The sequence below is a fragment of the Odocoileus virginianus genome, chromosome 12 (genome assembly GCF_023699985.2).
Source record: "Odocoileus virginianus isolate 20LAN1187 ecotype Illinois chromosome 12, Ovbor_1.2, whole genome shotgun sequence".
Lineage (NCBI taxonomy): Eukaryota > Metazoa > Chordata > Mammalia > Artiodactyla > Cervidae > Odocoileus > Odocoileus virginianus.
This window is the reverse complement of record NC_069685.1, coordinates 14117672-14135583: the sequence shown is the minus strand read 5'-3', so window position 1 is coordinate 14135583 and position 17912 is coordinate 14117672. Positions and strand designations below refer to the sequence as shown.

Sequence of the window (17912 nt, the reverse complement as noted above, 5' to 3'; positions counted from 1 at the left end):
GGAAGCATTGACTTTGTCTTTCTGACCGGGAGTAATAAACTCCCAAGCCCACCCTCATGTACTTTCAAACCTTTAAAAGCGGATCTTTCTATTTGTTCTGAATTCTCTTTTTAATGATCCCTGCACTCTCTTCCAAGGCGGAAGCAAACCATGTGGCAAAGCTACATCCCCTAGTATTTCCACTCAGGTTTGCCAGGCACATGTTTACCGAGGTGTTCCAGAACAGGCTGCATCGAACCATGGCTTCAGTTCTCTGCAGCTTGTCTCTCGGATCAATGGATTGTTGCAGCTGGGCTAATTATGCAGCAATTTATATCGACTGTTTAGAACAGCAGGGGTGAATCCTAGTAACTGAACTTCCTATAGTAAGATTTGCTTCTTCTCAGGCTGTAGAGTTCAAGATACTAAAATACCTCGTGAACTTCCATATTTTTTAGGTGTCTGCGATTGCATGTGGTTTAAACAAATCAGAGTGGACTTAGCTCTCTTAGCGCTTACATATAGCTTTAATATGTGACTTATGGACTAAGGTGGAAGTGGCGAAATCCTTTCTTGGCACTTTTCAATGATTATCAATGCCGAGATTAACCATGCCCTTAATTTTATATATGAGCAAGCACAATATTATTGTGCTTACAGAGTTCATTTAATATCAAATAGACCTTAGGCGTTTTCTCCTCCACATTAAAACACTGAACTAGATGGAGCCTCAAGGCTCTAGTTAGTTTACATTTAAAGTCAAGCTTTGAATGATTTGTTAGTTTTGAAGAGCATGTCTTTTCTGAGGGAGAAAGAGGGAAATTTGCACACATTAGGGTAGTGTTCTTTATTAGGACAGCTCACCAACTCCTGGACTGCTGTCACATGGGTGTGTGTGTGTGTGTGTGTGTGTGTGTGTTCAAATTGCTAGCTAAGAGCCACTAATGTTTTAAAGACAAGTACAATAGTTTTCTAAATGGAAAACATTACAAAAGACTATTGACTGGCAAGCCGTAGGTGACTTCAGCTGCTCTTGAATTACTGAAAATAGCCAACGCTCCATTTGCTCTTTACCTAAAATAAATGAAGTTCTTCCGACTCATGAATGCTGCAATAAAAGGTCAAAATCTTTCATTCTCATCTCAGGAGCAATGTCTCTAAAAGATTGTGCCCTATGCCTTTGCTGAGCCAAACAGCTAAAGGAATAGCGATTTTTAATTATAGTCTACAAGGCTTTTCTAGCGACCTTATGACTTTGGGACATTAAAATGCCAGTTCACTAACAAGACACAAAAACAGAAGAAACATGAGTGAAAATGTCAATTTAAATGTTACATAGGAGTTCATTTAATAGTGTATGAATGAAAGAAAATGAGTTGTATGTCTTTTTCAAAATAAAATTTAATACCTGAATTTTCTTTGCTTTCCTTATTTATGTTTTGTTTGTCTAAATATGTTAATATGCACTTCCTTTTATTACACTACAGAAATTGCTACTGGAATGGCCTTTGGTTTGGGTAAAGTAATACAAGATTTAAATGTGAAAGTTTGATTACAGTAATAGATTAGGTATTTCACAGAGAAAGAAAGACAAAATGTTTTAAAACTCACTGGGTCACCACTGCTGACTGAATTTCAGGATGATAGGACAGATAAGGAAAAGCATTCCAAGTGATGGAGTCCACCACTGAATTATTTTATGATACTTTCAATGATTTTTCTATCTATAAAAGTATTCACACTCATTTAGAAAATTCCAAGAAGTGTTTTAAATTAAATTATTTATGGTAACCTATTCAGAGATATTTAGTAGTAATATTTTGGTAGATTTTATTCCAATATTCAGTGGTTAAGAGCATGGAACCTAGAGCCAGTTCAGATTGCTACAAGCCTTGAGACCTTGGGCAAGTACCTTAACTGCTTTATGACTCAGTTTCCCATATCAATAAAATGGGCATTATAATAGAGATAATTCATGAAGTCATTGAGATGATTAAATGAAGTAATATATGTAAAGAACTTAGGAAAGATTCTTGGTATATAGTAGGAGTGTAGTATATAATTGCTTTAATTACTATCATTAAGGTTTTCCCTTTTACATATTTCCTTTTATATACTGATGATTTATTATGTTTGAGGGCATCACTAACTTTACAAAAAGAATTCATGAAACTTTTGGAAAATATGAACAAAATTTTAAAGTAAAACTATACTGCTTGTTATTACATTATCAGACATAACCACTGATCATATCTAAGTAACCATCTCTGATCATGATAGATCCCAAATACTCCAGTGAGATTTTTAAAATTATATAATACATAGAAATAAATTTAACAAAAGTGGTTGAAGACTTGTACACTAAAAATTATAAACATTGCTGAGGAAATTTATAAATGGCTGGAGAGGCAGTCCATCTACATTAAATGAAATACTCATTAGTCATAAGATTACAGTTGTTTCCAAGTTGGCCTATAAATTCAAGACAATATCTATTAAAATTCCAGTAGGTTTTTTTTGCCAGAAACTGATGAGATGATCCTAAAAGTCGTATAAAACCACAAAAGACCTAGAACAGCCAAAAGTTTTGAAAAGAAGAACAAAGGAGGAAGACTTTGACTTCTTGATTTCAAAACTTAATTTAAAACTACAGTTATCAGGACAGTGGTTTTGGCATAAAATGGACATATCATTTTTTGCATATAAAACTCATTTTCGTTTTGAACAAATGATTTTGGGGCAAGTGGATATCTACATGCAAAACAGATGAACTTAGATCTTATCTCATATCATACACAAAAATGAACACAAAACGGATCATAGATTAAAGACCTAAATCAATATACATCTTAGAAGGTAATATAAAAGAAAATATTTGAGAACTTAGGTTATGTTAAGATTTCTTAATACAATACTAAAATTATGGTCCATAAATTTTCTCAATAAATTGATTTTTAATAAACTTCCTCAAAATTCAAAACTCTTACATTTCAAAATATACCATTAGCAAAATGAAAAGACAAGCCATAAACAGAAAAAATATTCACAAAACACACATCTGATAAAGAATATGTACTAGAATACATCATTGTAAAGAACCCTTACAACTGAACCACAAAACAAGCCAATCAAAATATGGCCAAAAGATTTGAATAGAGATTTCACCAAAAACAATAAATGAATGAACATGAAAAGATTCTCAATGTCGTTAATCAGTAGGGTAAATTAAAACCACAATGAGATACCATTATAACAAAAATACAGATAATGACTGGTGTTGGCTAGAATGTGGAGAATCAGGAAATCTCCCACACTGTGAGTGGAATATTAAATAGTATACAGCTAACTGGAAAATCGTTTGAATTTTTTGAATTATAATTTCTTATAATTTTTAAAATAAATTACTATGAGGCCCAGCAAGTCCATTCTTAGGTATCTACCCAAGAAAAAAGAAAATATTTATCTACACAAAAATTTGCACATGATTATTCATATCAGTATTAGTCATAATAGCCAAAAATGGGAAGCAATCTGTGTCCCTCAATTAACAAATAGATAGACGAAATGTAGTATACCCATACAACAGAATACTATTTAGCAACAACAAAGAAGAAGCCATTGATACATGTCACGATGTCTGTCCTGGGCCTTTTCATTCACTTGTTATTGACATTTCAGTTCTTAAGCAACCAGTTGTCAAACATTACACTCAGGGGAAGAAGCCAGGTAGAAGAAACCATATATTGTAGAATTCCAGTTTTTTGTAATATTCAGAAAAGGCAAATCTATAGAAAAAGAAAGTAGAGTATTGGTTGCCTAGAGCAGGGCAGTGAGATACAGATGGAGAAAGGAGAAGTAAGGGACATAAGAAAGATGATCAGGGTGATAGAACTGTTCTAAAATGATTCATGGTGTTGGCTGTGCAACTTGGTAAGTTTAATTTAAAAAATCAAGGAGTTAGAGACTAACAGATTCATACTACAACATATAAAATAGATATACATTAAGAACCTACTATATAGCACAGGGAACTCTGCTCAAAATGTTGTAATAACCTATAATGGAAAAGAATCTGAAAAAGAATATACATACACACACACACACACACACACACATATATATACACACATACGTTTATATGAATATATGTATATTCTTTCCTGGCTCAGATAGTAAAGAATCTGCCTGCAATGAAAGAGACCCAGGTTCAGTCCCTGGGTCAGGAAGATCCACTGGAAAAGAGAATGGCTACTCTACTCTGATATTCTTGCCTGGAGAATTCCATGGACAGAGGAGCCTAGTGGGTTACAGTCTATGGGGTCACAAAGAGTCAGACACTACTGAGTGAACAACACTTTCACTTTTCTCTTTCACGGACTTCCCAGGTGGTGCTAGTGGTAAAAACCCACCTGCCAATGCAGGTAGACATAAGAGACTTGGGCTTGATCTCTGGGTCAGGAAGATCCCCTGGAGGAGGGCGTGACAACCCACTCCAGTATTCTTACCTGGAGAATCTCATGGACAGAGAAGCCTGGCGGGCTACAGTCCATGGGGTCTCAAAGAGTCTGACACAACTGAAGCAACTTAGCATGCACATACACATATATATACATGTATATACACATATATATACACATGTATATACATATACACATATACAGAAACATAAATCTGAATCCCTTTGCTGTACATCTAAAGCTAACACAATGTTGCATATCAACTATATTTCACTTTAAAAAATCATAAGATTGTGTTTTTAAATAGGTGAATGATATAATGTGTAAAATATACCTCAATAAACTTACACTGAAAAAAATATCCTAATGGATTCCATCCTCAGCGATGTATCTTTCTGTTTCAAAAACAGTACATGGACTACATAGTACATACATAGAAGCATAATTTGAGCTCATCAAAATGACTCATTTGTAAGTCACCCACTAGAAGTCCTATAGGTAAGACATAGAAATCTACATTTGCAACAAAGTCCCAGGTAATTAGTATTTAATAAATTTTAATGACACTGTATCAGAGAATTACTGTGCTAAAAGTAATGTAACAAATGGCATCCCTGGCTGGAACAAAGTAAAAATCTAAACAACAGATGGTCACTGCAACAAAAGGATTAGTTTATGAATGTGAAGGCAGGCAAGGGTGCATAATGAAGAAGGTAGAACTCCTTGAGGATGTATGGTTTGAGTTGAGATCTGAAATATGAATAGGATGAAATAAGGAGAAGAGTGAATTTCAGGCCCATCGGCAGTTGGAACATGATAACTGACTATTTTTTAGAAAGTTTCTATACATCTTCTAGCTGCAAAGGGCATAATCTGCCTGGGTTTATAGCTGCATCCTGCAAATGTTGATGAGGAGAGAGACGTTCTGATGGAGGCTGGGGATCATTTGGGACCTGTAGGAATATTAAGACTACAAGGAAGTTCCAACAATAATACACGCAAGTGGATATCAAGATGACATACAAGGCCTAGATTTTACCTGTTTTAATCATTCACATGATTTACACACTTATGTAATTCACCCATTTTAAGTGTACAATTTTTTAGTAAATTCACTGAGTTGTGCAACTATTATTACAATCTAATTTTAAAATATTTTCATCACACGAGTAATATCCCTCATGCCCATTTGTTCTTAATCCCTGTCTTCACCCCATATCTCATGTCCCAAGCAGCTAGTTATACACTTTGCATCTTTATTATACATTTGTGATGGGTTTTTTTCATGTAAACACACATTTAGGAGTATGACTTCTCTCACCTAGCATAATGCTCTTGAGGTTCATCCATGTTGTATCACATACCAGTACTTCATTTCTTTTCACTGCTAAACATTATTCCATTATATGAACATACCACATTTTCTTACATTTGCACTATTTCCACTTTTTGGCTATTAGGCATAATGATGCTATGAGCCCTTGTATGCAATTTTTTCTAGCATAGATATATGTCTTCACTTACCCAGGACAGATGTCCATGCATGAAATTGCTGAAATGTATGCTAAATGTATGTTTAACTTTGTCAAAACTGCCAAACTATTTTCAAATTAGCCATATAATTTTATATTTTCACAGAAATATAGGTTTTCTGACCCCCCACATCCTTGACAGCATTTGTTATCTTTTTAATTATAGCTATGCTAGTGGGAATAAGGGCTTCCCTGGTGGCTCATCTGGTAAAGAATCACCTGCAATGCAGAAGACCCCGGTTTAATCCCTGGGTCGGGAAGATCCCCTGGAGAAGGGATAGGCTACCCACTCCAGTATACTTGCCTGGAGAATCCTCATGAACTGAGGAGCCTGGCAGGCTACAGTCCATGGGGTTGCAAACAGTGAGACACAGCTGAGTGAGCAAGCACAGCCCAGCACGCTAAGGAGGCAAAAAAGTGATAAAAATTGGCATGTGCTTCTTTATTTGATAGATAATTTTGGATGTTTACCACTTACTTATGAATATATTGTCCCATAAATCTTTAATGACTTTTTTATCTGTGAGAGAAACAAAATGAGCATAGCAATCTCAGCAGGCAGAAATACACAGCTACTAAGAACAAGGGAACAATTTTCAGACTCAAAACTAGCCTGATGATTCTTGGGCAGAGTCTGCTATTAAAAAACCATGGACCACACTTATACACAATCATATCAGAATCCTACATTAGCTTCTTTAACCAAATGCATCCTGAAGCTATGGGAAATTTTCTGGCTATTTTTCATATAGAAATTTCCCCATATAACCCTGTGCTAATGTTGACTATGCTGAATGATGTTACTCATTGTGAGGGATGATGGGAGATTTCCTTCTACATGGAGCTTCAAAACAGATAAGAAAATAGGACTTTCTTGTAAAATTTGTCATTGGATGGTTCGGGAAATAACAAATTTTAAGCAGCACCAATCACTCTTTGACTAGACTCTATCGGCTTCCTTACTGTCCTTCACTTACATGTGAACCAACTGTGGCATGCCCATGGTCTGCCTTGAACCATGGCAGATATTACACATCACTCCCAGGCACTCACATGAAAGATGCTTACAGCAGGGAATACACTTGGTGAGTACTTTTAAAAACTGTTTTCAAGGTCTTTACATAGTATAACAATGACTTCCCAGTTTATGGATATATAGGAAGCCCAGCTGCCTGATCTCTTTCTCAAATTGCACAGAACCTATATAAAGATTTCTACAATGTTAAGGTCAACTAATTTACGAAGAAACAGCTCAACTTAACATATCATGAAACCGTCTGGCAAAAGCCATCTGTTACTTCCATAACTTTCCCAAATCTGGAAATCTCTCAGATAGGCTTTGTATGTCCAGTGATAAAGAAATGATAAACCAATTGGCATTAAATACTAATCAACTGCAAACCCCTCAACTTCCTGAACAAGGCATTTCTAAATCCATCATTCCCCCCATACTAAACATAGTCTGCTAATATTTGATCAATTAGAAGCAAGTTCTTTTCCTCAGTAATAGAGTTAACAATATCAACCCCACACAACTTTAGGATAACTGCATTCTCTCAGTCCCTAACCCATGTAGGGGGCAGAGAAGCTCATTCTGATACCTTGAGTAAGTACTGTAGAATGGCGTTTCTCAAATGTTAATGTGCATACAAATCAGCCAGAATCTTGTTAAAATGCAAATTCTGATTGAGCAATTCTGGGGTGGGGTCTGAAATTCTATACCTAACAGGCGTCCCAGGTGATACCAGAGCTGCTAGTCTGTGGACCACACCAAGGGGAAAAGATGAGTTCTTTAGGGGAGAAAACATACCTGTAAAGATGACAATATCCAGGTCAAGAATGCTTCCATTCTGTCCATAGATTACATACAAGCAGTTTAGGAGTGATAATATCATCAGAGAGTAGAACTCTAGGAAAAAAACAAAAAAAGAGTAGGAGGTATTTGTAAGGCCAAACATTGTTAATCCCCAGCTCAGAGCTTTGAAACCACAGATTCGTTCATTCATTCATTCATTTTCCTTATTCACTTACTCATTCATTCATGTGAAGTATATTGAGCACCTCCTCTATGACAGGCACTGTGCTAGATTCCAGAATACAATGTTGAACAGAAAAAACCGTAGTTTTAAGCAACACACACTCTCATCTAAGAATAATACATTATGAGACAAAGGTAACCATCTTTGGCTGTACACAAGGAAGAGTGAAAACATTAAACGGAAAATACTTCATTCTGCAAGATGGGATGAGGCAGACAGCTCAAGGAAGGCTTCATAGTACAAATCAATAATGATTTTTTTCTGATAACTCAACTTGTGCTAAGTTCTAAGCACTTTTACTGTCATCATGACCCTTGTCTTATAGCTAGGGAAACAAGGCAGAGGTAAATTATGTAATGTTCCCAGTAAATAAGTTGCTGATGACAGTGACAACAGCAAAATTTCCTCTAGGGTCCCCACAAATACCATTTACCAATATATCCCCAAAGATAAAAATTACTAATAATCACTAAGATTTCTGGTTCTCTTTTCCTTCAGGGCCCTTTTCTCTTTGAACATATGCAAGGACACATGCCATTGAAATGTGATCAGAAATGACAGGTGTCACTTCCAGGCAGGAGCATTTAAGAGCCAGTTCACAATTCTCCATCCAGTCTTTACCTTTCCCAGTGGTTGTGGAAGCCCTTGCTGATGTGGAATGGATGCAAGATGGAAAGATCCTGAGGAATACTGAACCGCCACAAAAAACACATCATCCCAAGATCATCTCCCAGACCTATGCAGACCCAAGAAATAAACTTTCGTTACATTAACTTACACAGATTTTGATGATGTATGTTACTTTAACTTAACTTTGTCTATCTTTACAATACACGGTAGTTGAGGTGACGTATATTAATTATCTTGCAAAGTAGGAGTGAGTTTACCTCCCCAGAGGAGGGGAGGGTGTGTTGGGAAGGAAGCTCAAGTTGGGCATAGGATGCGTTGAGAAGATTTGAACCAGATGGCACACTTCAGGACGCTTCAGGTGGTTGGACTGAGCTGGAGAATAAAGCTAGGATGGAGGTGCGGAGGAGGAAAGGGGAACAGCACAGGTCTGGGGCCCCCGTGAAAAGAGAAGAAGGCATGAAAGTCTGGGCAGTGCTCATCAGGGCTGCATATGGAAGACGTTAATTAGATTCAACTCAAGTTTAAATCAAATAAATGAGTTTCTGTAGAGGAAATCGAAGAAAGCACTGTGCTGGGAAGAGAGGTCAGCCATAAACGAGGAGGCAGAACAGAGAAAAGGGAAGAAAAGCAGCAAAACAAACCAGGAATTAAAAACCTAGGCTAGAGCTGGAGGGAATGAGAGATATGAGAGTGGGAGGATGTGCTCAAATCAAAGAAAGGAATATGTGTTTATCTACAGGTGCGGCTCCCCACCACCCACGCACGCAGCATGGGCTGCTCTGAGGTCTGCCTTTCCTCGAAGCCCTCAGCTGGGTGATGTCCACTAACTAGGCTCAAAGATGTGGCTCTGAGACTTCATCACCTCCCCACACTCCCACTGCCCTCACCCCCCAGCCCACCTGGCACACCTTCTACCTCCTCACAGAGTCTCTTCCCTGTTATCACTACATGAACCCAAGGGCATTTTAATTGTCCATTCATCTGTCTGCCTCCCCAGCTATGACTGACTTCTTTGGGAGACTGACTGCATCTGATTTTTTTTTTTTTTTTTTGCAATTCCAAGGCCAAGCTCAGAGCTTGGTCCATATTCACATAAATCTAGAGTAAATTTATGGTAAATCCGGGAAAGAATTTTCCCTGAATGTTTTGAATGTTTTATGAATGACATAAGAGCTCAGAAGTAGGTCTCAAATAAAGATTAAAATTTGTCCATCTTTAATGAAATCACCCATTCAACAAACATTTACAAGTGCTTATTAAGCTAAATGATGGATATTCTAGTGACCAAAGAAGATACAGTGTTTTGATGATGATGATGTGTATGTGCTTAGACATTCAGTAGTGCCCAAATCTTTCTGACCCCATGGACTGTAACCCACCAGGCCCCTCTCTCCATGGAGATTTTCCAGGCAAGAATACTGGAGTGGGTTGCCATTCTCTTCAGGGGATCTTCCCAACCCAGAGATCAAACCCAGGTCTCCCACATTGCAGGAGGATTTCTTAGCATCTGAACCACCAGGGAAGGCCAAGAATACGGGAGTGGGGAGCCTGTCCCTTCCCCGGGGGATCTTCTTGATCCAGGAATCAACCCAGGGTCTCCTGCATTGCATGTGGATTCTTTCTTTACCAGCTGAGCTATCAGGGAAGTTCGTTTTGATGATACTTGGCTACTAATGGAAGAGAAGATGCTGATTAAATGAAAACATACACTTATTATTTTTTAATTAACTCTATTTTTTTACTTATTTTTGGCCACACCACACAGAACGTGGGATCTTAGTTCCTAGACCAGGCATCGAACCCAAACTCCCTGCATTGGAAGCATAGAGTCTTAAACACTGGACGACCAGGGAAGTCCTACACCTGTCATTATAAACAGCTCTTTTCAAGATCTCCAAACACCTCTACATTGCTAACTCTAAGGCTAAATACCCAGTGTTGGTCTTATGTGACTCATCAGTAGGATTTAACACAGTTGATCACTCTTTCTTTCTTAAAGCAGGATTTCACATTCCCTTAGTCTTTCTTTTGCCTTGATCCCTCCCATTAAATGGTCCCTGTCTACCTCTCAAACTCTGAAACTGGATGTGCCCAAGGATTTCTCCAGTTTCCTTCCACATACACTCCCGAGCTGTGATCTCATTTGTGGCTTTAAATGCCATCTCTAAGCCAGAGGCATCCAGAATATATTTTCAGTTCAAATGTCTCCACTGAAATCTAGATCCCTCTGCCCCACTAGCTTTTCAACCTCTCTACTTGTATGCCTACTAAACATCTCAGCAAAGTCTGTCCAGAAGGGAGTTTTCATCATTTTCCACATGATCGGTTTCTCTTAAAGTCTTCCCATCTCAGATCATTGCACACCCACTCTTGCATTTGCACTGGACAAAAATTTTTATCTCATCCTTACCTTCCATATTCCTATACCCCGCTCATCTTGTCTACTAGCAAATCTTACTTTAAAATATATTCCTAATTGTACTACCTGTTACCACCCTGGCCCAAGTCAGCATCATTTCATACCTGAATTACTTCAGTAGCATCCAATTGATCTTCCAATTTTATATTCATTCATAGAATATATCTGTTCTCTATACACATCAACCATAGTGACTTTGTTAGGTCAGATCATGTCACTCCTCAAAACCCTAGAGTTATTCCTTATTTCACACAGATGAAACAATAAAGCCCTTCCAATGGCCCGTAACCCTGCAAATGATTAGGATGAAATACGGTCTATCTGAAAAGCATTCTATGACTTTAGTATTTAAAGTACTTTTCTAACATTCAACTCACATGAAAAAAATGAAAACCAAAAGAACTATTCAGCTAAGATCCATGATATCTTCTTTTCATCTATATTTTCTGAATGACAGTATCAGAGCAATTGAATAGAAATGGATCTATACTTTTTTAGAAATATCTTTAAAAAAAATCATTGTCATTGTCCTCCATTGTTTTCCATCCACGTTCCTTGTCCTTCAAAGGATATTGCGAGTCCATTTACATAGGTTCCCAAATCTCTTCCTTATTTAGGCAACATCAGAGCTGCAAAGTAATCAGCTGGAACAGAGATTTAAAAAAGGGGAAAAGCCCACTTCAGCTGATAGAGTTCAAAAAGCATGACTTAAGTCAGTCTCAGCAAAAATTTTTGTGCTACTTATTTCCTCTAATTCTGTTTCACCACCAAATCAAAGAGTTTCTCATTGCTAACCTACAAGTATTTACAACTTGTGCGTGGGTGCTCAGTCACTTCAGTCGTGTCTGACTCTTTTCGACCCCATGGACTATAGCCTGCCAGGCTCCTCTGTCCATGGGATTCTCCTGGCAAGAATATTGGAGAGGGTTGTCATGCCCTCCTCCAGGGGATCTTCCTGACCCGGGGACTGAACCTGTGTCTCCTGCATCTCCTGCATTGCAGGTAGATTCTTTACTACTGAGCCACCAGGGAAGCCCATTTACTACTTACCTTATACTAAATAAGAAACTTATTTTCTATTCTGATCTAACACAGGAGTGGGTGTATATATCTGAGCGTATGTATTAAAGACAGAAAGAGACAGACAGAAAGAAACAGGGAAAAATGAATCCAGAAGAAGAAAAGGTAGAAAAGAAGAAGAAAAGTAGTCTGGCCTCGTCTTTGTATAAGATGGATAGTCAGCCCCCTAAAGACCAACTTGATGATAGCAGGGTGTTGCGAGGGGGGGGAGGGGAGGTGGCAAGAGAGAGATAAAACAGAAGTATAAAGTGAATTTCTCCCACCATTCCACTTACTGATACCTAGAGAAGATGACAAAGATTAAAAACAGAAAGAGTAAAAAAAATATTGATACTAGAAAGCACCATAGCCTCAACTCAGAATCTATATAAAATAGCCACCAAATTTAAAACTAAGTCAAGAAAGGATATTAAGAAGAAACATATTTCCATGCAGATCTCAGGCATCCTGAGGAATTCTCCAAAAGTAAGTGGCAAACCAAAAGGAAGCAAGCGAATGGCCCTTGCTTGGAACCTGGAAGATAAGGAGACTAGCTGAGCATCTTTGACCCTGCAACCCAACAGCCCAGGGGGGCAGAGAGGCACCACTAAACCAGGATCCTGACAGACAGGCCACCTTTGCAGGAAGCAGGTGTGGGAGAAGCCGGGAGGAGGCGGGAATGTAGCTGCTGAGCCAGATCTGCTGAAGGAGAGCAAATGCCAAATCTTGATGCAGAAGAGCTGGGGACTCAGGCTCCTCTCTGAGTTCTAGGAATCCTGGTCTGATGAAGCCAGTGATCTCTATTCATCCAGCAGATTCTCGGCCTTTGCCCTGAGCTACCGGCACAAAGAATTTCTCTTCCTGAAGCTTCTTTGTGTATCTCAGAGGCAGAGGCACAAGCCACAATATAGATGACTGGTATGGCATCACCGACTCAACAGTCATGAGTCAGAGCAAACGCGGGGAGATAGCGAAGGACAGGGAAGCCTAGCGTGCTACAGTCCGTGGGGTCACAGAGAGTCGGACATGACTTAGTGACTGAACAACCAAATGGCCGCAGAGGCAACAGCAAAGAGCATTTCACCACCACCACCAAATACCAACGGACTGGCATGTCTCGGAGAAGGCAATGGCACCCCACTCCAGTGTTCTTGCCTGGAAAATCCCATGGACGGGGGAGCCTGGTGGGCTGCGGTCCATGTGGTCATGAAGAGTCGGACACGACTGAGCAACTCACTTTCACTTTTCACTTTCATGCATGGGAGAAGGAAATGGCACCCCACTCCAGTGTTCTTGCCTTGAGAATCCCAGGGATGGCGGAGCCTGGTGGGCTGCCGTCTATGGGGTCGCACAGAGTCAGACACGACTGAAGCGACTTAGCAGCAGCAGCAGCAGCATGTCTTGGAAGTTCGTTCCTTTTTATTGTCAAATAATATTGCACTGTTTGAATGTGCTGTGTGCTGTGCTTAGTCGCTCAGTCGTGTCCAACTCTTTCAGACTCTGTGGACTGTAGCCCACCAGGCTCCTCTGTCCATGAGGATTCTTCAGGCAAGAATACTGGAGTGGGTTGCCATGCCCTCCTCCAGGGGATCTTCCCAACCCAGGGATCAAACCCAGGTCTCCCTCATTGCAGGCGGATTCTTTACTGTCTGAGCCGCCAGGGAAGTCCATTGTTTGAATAGATCACATTTTGTTTATTCATGTGTCAGATGATGAATATTTGGGTTGTTTCCACTTTTTTTCTTTTAGCTACTTTGAATAATGCTGCAATGAACATTAGTGTGCAAATTTTGAGGTAAACATATGTTTTCAAGTCTCTTGGATGCATAACTAGGAGCAGAACTGCCAGGTCAGATGGGCTTTCCTGGTGGCTCAGACAGTAAAGAATCTGCCTGCAATGCAGGAAACCCAGGTTCAATTCCTGGGTCAGGAAGATCCCCTGGAGAAGGGAATGGCAACCCACTCCAGTATTCTTGCCTGGGAAATCCCATGACAGAGGAGCCTGGCAGGCTATAGTCCCTGGGTTTGCAAGAGTTGGACATGACTTAACGACTAACACTTTTGCTTTCATGGTAACTCTATGTTGAACATTTTGAAGAACGGTCAGACTATTTTCCAAAGCTCTATGCCATTTTACATTCACACTGAAATGTAGGATTTTGGTTTCGCTACAGTCACCAACACTCATTATTATCTGTCTTATTTTATTATCATCATCCTAGTGAATGTAAAATATTTCTCTATAGGTTTAAAAGTTCTTTATGCATTAAATATATTAGTTCTTTTTCTAAATGTCTTACTATTATCTTCCTATTTATCATTTTTTTAAAAATTAATGGTGTTTTTTACCATACCAAAGTTATCTACTTTTAGGTAATCAAACTTATTTATCCTTTCTCTATCACATCTAGATTTTGAGCCATAGTCAGAAGGCTTTTACCTATTCTCAGATTACAGAGGAATTCAGCCACTCAAACTTACATGGTTTCACTTTTCACACTTAAATCTCCCATCCACTTGGAGTTGTTCCTAGTGTGACACATGAAGCAAACTTTATCTTTTCCTAGATGTCTATACTATTGTCCAAGCAGCATTTATTAAAAAGTCCATCTTTGTTTTATCTTTGTCTATCTTTTGTCATCTCAAGTCCAGATTTGAGATGACACCTTTATCATCTCCTGTGTATTTGGGTCTATCTTAATTTTCCATTTGATTCTGCTTGTCTATTTATAATTTACTGTTTTAATTACAGAAGTTTTATTTTTACATTTTAATGCCTGAAGGACTAGTCCCACATCTTTCATAACTTTTCTTTTTTTAATTTACCTTTTATAAAAAAATATTTATTTATTTGGCAGCACAGAGTCTTGGCTGCAGCACTCAGGATCAATAGTTGTGGCATGTGAACTCTTAGCTGTGGCATGTGGGATCTAGTGTCCCTGACCAGGGATCAAACCTGGGTCCCCCTGAATTGGGAGTAAGGAGTCTTAGCCATTGGACCACCAGTGAAATCCTCATAACTTTTCTATTTTAGTATTTTCTTAACTATTCTCTTATGTTTGTGTTTGCACACAAACTTTGGTATTAACTTGTCTGGTTTCAGAAAAAAAGCTGGTTGTTTGGGTCATTATTGCAATTTCACTAAAATAATAAATAACATATTTATGATGCTAAGTAATCTTATCCCAAATCAAGAAATGTCTTTTCATTTATCAAAGTCAAATTTTGTGGCTTTCAAAAATTTTAGAGTATTTTTCATATAAATTGTACATATTCTTGTTAGATTTATCTTAACTATTTTTATCTTCTTTTATTTTGAATGAGGTCTCTCAACCACTATATCTTATCCTGGCTATAATTGATGTATGTGAAGACTATTGATCTCTGTATGCTAATTTTACACCTTGCTGCATATGTGAATTATTTTATTGTTTTAGTTATTATTGATTGTCATAAAAGATGAATTTATCATTGATTCACTAGTAGAATTTTCAGGTATGTTGCCATATTATGTGCAAATAGAAATAAAATAGCTTTACTTATTTTCTAATTTTTATGCCATTAATAGATCTCTCTTATATGATTCTACTAGCTAATATGTCCAGTACAATGTTAAATAAGAACATTCTTTTCTTCATATTATTATGGAAATGCCTCTAGTGTTTCAACATTAGGTAAAATTCTGGCTTTAGGACTAAGAAATATAGAGATAGGTAGATAGATACAAAATTATATATGTACATAATTTATATATCAGATTAATATATAATTTTACATAAATCATACATTAAGTAAGTATAATATATCCTTATTTTTTATGCTTTCTGCTTTTATCTAGAATGGGGGTTAAAGACTTTCAACATTTATGGAGATGATCATATGGCTTGTCTTCTCAGAACTTTATACGGTATTGTCTGTGACAGCTCAAGTAAAAGAATATATTTATTAAAATGTTCTTGAGAATGTATTTGAAACTTTCATTTGCCAGGAAAAATACTTCTTAGACACTTCTCTAGTCAACAATCATTTCTTAATTGAAATTGATGGTGGAAATGATTTAACTTGGCTATCTTAGACCACCAAGTATGTAACTTCAATGAATTTTTTTCATATTCTGTTTTTGGCTTCTTTTGTTTTCTAAAGTGATACACTCAATAACTTTCAAAATCAGATTCTTTGGCTACCTAAGATGACCATTATTTAAATTGTGATTGAACAGTGATCCCTCAAGAAACAGTCCTGAGATGAGGCTGTTCACAACGTCTCATTATTCAAGAAGCTCACAGCATGAGGAAGATGATTTACACCGTGATAGATTGCATTGTTTTTAAATACTGAACTGATATGGGATTTTTATGAGTAGAAACAGAAGCAAATCTCTTACTAAAGTTAAATGGTGTGATTATAATAGTATCACCATCCAAACTCCATCTCACTCACACTTCTGAAATGCCAGCGGCCTAAAGTTATACCTGATTTCACTTTCCTAATAAATACAGAGCTGGCCAGGAAGGATCTCAAAGGTAGCATTTAAAAACAAGTTGCATGGAAGTGATGCTCTAATTGAAGAATTCTACATGTTTCTGGCCCAACCGGCATTTTTCTAGTTTGTTCTCCTGGTATTTACCTGGCAGCTGAGCATGTTTTGGAGTTTTTTCAATGCACAGCTGATCCAGGCAGCACTGGCATTATCTATGAATTCATCAGAAAGACAGAACCACATTTTAACAAGATCCCTAAGTGATCTGCAGGCCTATTAAAATTTGGGCAGCAATCTTTTAAAGAACTATCGGAGAGGACTGAGACACCTCCCCAAGGGCCAGAGGTCTCCACCAGCAGTGACACCATCTAGGACAGAAGTCCCCAACCATTTTGGCACCAGGGATTGGTTTCGCGGAAGACAGTTTTTCCATGGACCAGGGCGGGGTTGGGGAATGGTTTCAGGATGTTTCAAGCACATTACATTTATTGTGCACTTTATCCTGTTATTATTGCATCAGCTCCACCTCAGATCATCAGGCATTAGATCCCAGAGTTTGGGGACTCCTGACTAGGAGCTTATTAGGAATGCAAATCCTTAGCCCTTCCCCAGAAGTACTGAATCAGAAACTCTAGGGTAGGGCCCAGGAACCTGTGTTTTCACAAGCCTTCCAGTTGCCTCTGATGCTCACCAGCGGTTGAGAGCTGCTGGCCATTCAGGCAAACTGCCAGTAATCTATGCAGGGGCTGTAGGTACATGGTGCAGTGAGAGGCCAGTGCCATAGCGAGGCAGGTGGATGAGGAGGTTGGAGCCCTTGTCAGTTGTAATTAACTAGCTGCATGACCTCAGGGTAGAAACTTGGCTAATTACCTGGATCTAGATTCCGTAGCCTCAAAGGGAAAACTGTATAAGTTCCTCGGAGTAAAAATCCTCAAAACGTGGTTTTGGGGCGTCTGCTCAGTTGGTCAAGAATCTGCCTGCAACATAGGAGACCTGGGTTTGATCCCTGGGTCAGGAAGATCCCCTGGAGAAGGAAATGACAACCCACTCCAGTATTTTTGCCTGGAAAATCCCATGGACAGAGGAGCCTGGGGGGCTACAGCCCATGGGGTCGCAAGAGTTGGACATGACTTAGCAACTAAACCAGGTGGTTTATTAAAGACCCAGTAGGTGATTCAGTTATTATGGAGATAAATAGAACATATGAAAATCATAGGCAAAAATGTATTTTGCTTAAATGTAACATATGAATACCACAAAACTGTGATTTTGAGCAACGATTTGGAAATGTAAGATTTGGATTCTACAGAACCATGA

At 38.4% G+C, this 17912-nt stretch overlaps 1 long non-coding RNA gene across 4 annotated transcripts in view; it reads right to left on the bottom strand.

The window, feature by feature from the left end:
• The window catches only part of LOC110149318 (uncharacterized), a 246331-nt gene that overhangs the window by 13325 nt on the left and 215094 nt on the right, over window positions 1-17912 (bottom strand). For 2 of the 4 annotated variants that reach the window (XR_011490612.1, XR_011490615.1), the window contains exons 5-7: window positions 8629-8743; window positions 7779-7877; window positions 6273-6369 (exon numbers count right to left, since the gene is read on the bottom strand). This is a non-coding gene — a long non-coding RNA (uncharacterized lncRNA). The remainder of the gene's footprint in view (window positions 1-6272; window positions 6370-7778; window positions 7878-8628; window positions 8744-17912) is intronic. The other 2 variants (XR_011490613.1, XR_011490614.1) reach the window with 2 other exon arrangements.